Below are 5,030 nucleotides of genomic sequence, written 5' to 3'. Positions count from 1 at the left end.
TGCTTTAAAAACAAGATGCCATTGTCCTAGACAAAAATGTGACTTTATAGTAAAAATGTCAGCATGAAAACATAAGGAAGAAAAAAAAAAAAAGACTTGGAGGAAATAAAAAATAGATTCTAAGAAGCCTTTTTCTAAAGGTCTGAATACTAGTGACCAAGAGTGATTTCAAAAACTATGGCAAATATACTGAAAGCCCTCTCATAAGAATACCACATGAATAATGGTAGGATGTTTAAAGACAATTTGTTTTTATAACACTTTTTTCTTTTTTTTTTAGTTGGAGTCTCACTCTGTCACCCAGACTGGAGTGCAGTGGCCGCTCCCGGCCACCGCAGCCTCGACCTGCTGGGCTCCGGCAATCCTTCCGCCTCAGTCTTCCAAGTGGCCGGAACTACAGGCGCGCGCTACCACACCCAACTAATTTTTGATTTATTGTAGAGATGAGGTCTCGCCAAGTTGCCCAGGCAGGTCTCGAACCCTCGGGCTCAGGCAATCCACTCACCTCAGCCTCCCAAAGGCGCGGGATTACCGGCTGAGCCACCAAGCACAGCTTTTATGACTTTTTTTTGAACTTGCAGAAATTAGTGACAACAGCAATAGAATCAAGGGCTATTGACATCACATAGCTGAAAAGCAGAAGCTGGCATCATTTTACAACTTTGTTTTCCTTGGTTACATGCAGAGTAAAAATAAAATATATCTGGCAGTTGAGAAATGGCAGAGTACTCTCTGGAAATTGTATTATAGATTATTTACCAAATGAATTGTTTCTCTTTATTAAGATGTGAAACAGTAGCACACAGAAAAAGCAATGCAGATGTAATCGAAAATCATGAGGCAGTCCCATCTCCAAACCTACTACTTTTTCAAGTAGGCTATGCTGGACAGCAATTCTGGTGATGCTCCCAGGTCTGTTTGGACAGAATCAATGACTTATGTCAAAAGCTACCCTTCTCTCTTTTCAGAAAGTCAGAGTTGAGAAGGGATTAAATTAAGATAGGACCACACAATCTATTTCATCTTTCTTTAAAAAAATAAATACAACCAAAATTTTTAAAAAATGAAAAATCGAGCCGGGCTCGGTGGCTCCGCCTGTAACCCCGTGCCTTGGGAGGCTGAGGTGAGTGGATTGCCTGAGCCCGTGGGTTCGAGACCCGCCTGGGCAACTTGGCGAGACCTCATCTCTACAATAAATCAAAAATTAGCCGGGCGTGGTAGCATGAGCCTGTAGTTCCAGCTACTTGGAAGGCTGAGGCGGAAGGATTGCCAGAGCCCAGCAGGTCGAGGCTGCGGTGGCCGGGAGCGGCCATTGCACTCCAGTCTGGGCGACAGTGAGACTCCAACTCAAAAAAAAAATGAAAAATCAAGTCATTGACTCTCACTCATTTGCTTAATGGTGAATGAAACATCACAAGCAGTAGGTACATGACAATTTTTTTCAGTTATTTTGCTCGCCCTAAACAACATATCATAGAATTCAGCTATTAACGAGGAGCATTCTTGTGATAGTCTCTGTGAAGGAATGGAAAGAGGGCTGGACTAAGATCCTGGGAAACTCAAATTTTAGACCAGATTTTCTTCAAGGCGTCAATGACCCTAGTACTGGTTATTTCACCCAAGTTTTCTCAGCTCTCCCTGAAAGATTAGCTGTGTCTATGTCCCCATCCAGCTGGAACAGTCTAATTTGTATGAGTCATAACAATTGTAACAGACTTAATTAAACTTGCCTGTCAAATTTTATTTCACTTGTCTTCATAACTAATTTCTGAGCAGTCAATGATCAAACTATCTTCAGTGGTGGTTGGAGGTTTTCCAGTGGCCAAATACACGTGCCACTATTCACAATCACAATCTAGCTGTCACTGTCCCCGCTCATTTCTGCACCTGCGTGGCTTGCTACCAAAACGTCATTGAATTCTGGGGGAATGAAGATGCAGTCTCTGGTGCTCCATCTTTCTGCAGTGATAAATGTTCCAATGCTCTTTGCTTTGCCAATGAAACTTGGGAAGTTAAGAAGGTTAGGAGCTGGGGGAAAAGGCCACCAGATAGACAATGCTAAAAAAGTAATATAAGCCCGGAATTTTAAGGAAATGAGAGAAAATAAAATACTGTGAAAGACTGAAGAATCAGGGGTGAACTATCTAGATAAAAGAAATGAATTTTTTTTTTAAAGTGTTGCAATTAAAGCATATGTGTAGGAAGGCAACAATTTCCAAAGAAAATAAACACATGTGGCTAAGGGCAACATATCAAAAGCAGTGATTACCATATACGAGAGCATGAATTCACCTAATGCATGTCCTTGTCGGTATCCATTTCCCATAGATAGTACATCCCTGCTACCTACAGAAGAGGGGGGGAAAAGAGGCTCCATTCAAGTAGAGGATTATTAAGCAGTCATTTGAATGCGTGGGCCTATAAAGCCATTCTGAGTCATATTTTTGCTTTTTTTTAATTAAAAAAGCTTTAACTCTCCCCTCATCACTTGCAGGCTGAATTGGTTTGATCCAGAGAGGCAGTTATGCATAAGAGCAACCACTCTCTATTGAATTAGGGGATCTCTCATGCAACACATCTCACCAATTACAAGGTAGGGATGCAATTCTATGATTTATCATACATTATACTGTTAAGTAATATAACATTATAGATACAATTTGTACCTATCTCTCTGCAGATTAGAGAGGTGGCACATGAAGAGAGGATCATTAAACACAGAGCAAGGGCAAGGGCCAAGCTCTTCTCTTTAACAAGCTGTTCCAAGTACCACCTCTCTAATCCGTGGAGAGAAAAGAATAAATTGTTCCAGTAGCTTATTCCAAACCATGCTCTTTAGGGTTGGGGGTTTTATTAAAACAAAAAGATACAGGAAAGCATCATTTCTGTGTCGGCCACAGCTCTCCCGATTTCAGAGCTTGACCATAGGACTAGAAAACAGCCACTTTGGATTTATTGGAATGATTCTTCTCATTCCAAAGGTGACAGGATTCTTCACACATACATGAATATGGATGTGTGTGTAGATGCATATTACAATGGAGGATGCAAATCCATATCCCACACGAGCAGAATGCATATTGGCACTCTGATTTAAATGAGGCCAAATTATTGAAAGTTGACTCCTGGATGATATCATTTATGTGTTACATTAGACCACTGCTGTCCACTAAAAATGTAATGCCAGCCACATATGTGATTTTACATAGTAGCAACATTTAAGAAGTACAAAGAAACAGGTGAAATTATTTTAATATTTTATTTCACTCAATGTACCCCAAATATTGTCATTTCCAAAATGTCAGCAATTAAAAAAAAACTATTAGCTACATATTTTGCATTGTTTTCTTCATATTAAGTCTTTGAAAGTCAGTATGTATTTTATAATTAAAGCACATCTCATTTCAAAAGCTCAATAACCATGAGTGGCTGGTGGCTACCATATTGGATAGTATAACATTAGAACTATGTGTGTATCCCATAACTTCACCATCTCTGTTTTTTCTTTGCTGCTTTCTTTGGAATCAAGTATGCATTTCAGCCACTTTATCCAAATAAGCAGAAGTTATCATAAGTAGATATTAGATGAAATGATATTTCAACATGACTTGTTTTGATTCCACCGAGAATTAAGCCCCTGCTGCTGAAAAGGTGAGCTCTTTGACCTATCTATATTCCCTTTCTAATGCTAAGTGTGTACATAAATGTTAACTTAACGGACAACTCAAACTACTCTTATCAGAACATCCTGTTGGTAATATTCTTTTCTCTATGAGGCTTCTGTACAACCACTTCCAGCTTTATTAAACTCAATTAGAATCTCTTTTGCCCTGACTATACCCTTTTATAACAGGAAAATTGTATAATCCGCTTGAATGGCAGTACAATGAGGTGGGCGAAGATATAAGGACACCGTTAGGCTGCCTCATAAACCCTCACTTGTCATGGGACAAGTCATTGATTTCTATTGGCAATCTCATTGTAATGTCAAACTGCAACTTGAATTCATTCTTTGCTCCTCTCTGAGGTAAACAACGGGCCAAAAGAGGAGAAAGGGACTCGAATGAAACACAGCAATTACTCTCAGAAATAATTGAGTAACCTGACTTGTCCGACATCTGAGAAAGCAGAGGTTAGTTGGGCCCTGTGCAACACCTGAACTAATTGTCCCCAAATTAGTATCTGTCTTTGAACCTTGGGAAAATTAATTCAACTGTGACTAGAGTTAGAAACTCCGTGAAGGGAAAAATGAAAGTTATTTGTGGGAGGAGAGAGAAGTTATATGGGGAGGCAAGAGAAGGTAGAAGAAGGTTGTGTGTTTGCTGGAACGATCATGAGTTTGGGAGTCAGACAGATTTGTTTTAAATGTTTGTCTCCATCATGTGATATTGATCAAGTTTCTTAGTTACTGTGAATCTTAGATTTCTCATCTGCAATAGTGACTCAATGTGATGTACGCCTAGCTTCAGAGTCCTGAAACCTCTGTGTGTTCCATGATCACTGCACACTCAGCCATGCTTGGGCCACAGAAGAACATGTTTCAACATTTGCTCAAGAATCTGGCCTATGGTAACAATGAATGAGAAGTAACTTTCTTTTTTTTCTCTTTTAAAATAATTCTACACAACTTCATGTGATTCAGTTTCTAGCATCACAGCCTTGCCAGCAAAACCCCATTTTGGAGAGCTACCTCAAATATTTTAGACAATTAGTCAATCAAAAGTTTTGTGAAGAGTATATGTCCAATATTATGACTGAATATTTTGGGGATGGGGGTCGTGCAGGTGGTGGCAGTATTTACGTGAACTCTGCCAGGAAAAAGTCCACAGTAATTTCTTACTCTGTGCTCCCCAAATCCTTTGTTATAGTGTAATACATATTTACATATTCTTTTCTGACTACCACAAGAATAACAGAAATATTCTGTAGCTACCAATAAGGCCCCTTGTGACCCAGAGAAGACCTCAATCATCTCCCTACTATGCAATGAGGTCATCTACCTGATGAGGATTTTTTCTTTTGAGATAGAT

The sequence above is a fragment of the Carlito syrichta genome, unplaced genomic scaffold, assembly GCF_000164805.1.
Source record: "Carlito syrichta isolate Samal-C Ts95f unplaced genomic scaffold, Tarsius_syrichta-2.0.1 Scaffold287682, whole genome shotgun sequence".
Taxonomy (NCBI): domain Eukaryota; kingdom Metazoa; phylum Chordata; class Mammalia; order Primates; family Tarsiidae; genus Carlito; species Carlito syrichta.
This window is presented reverse-complemented; position numbering follows the sequence as displayed.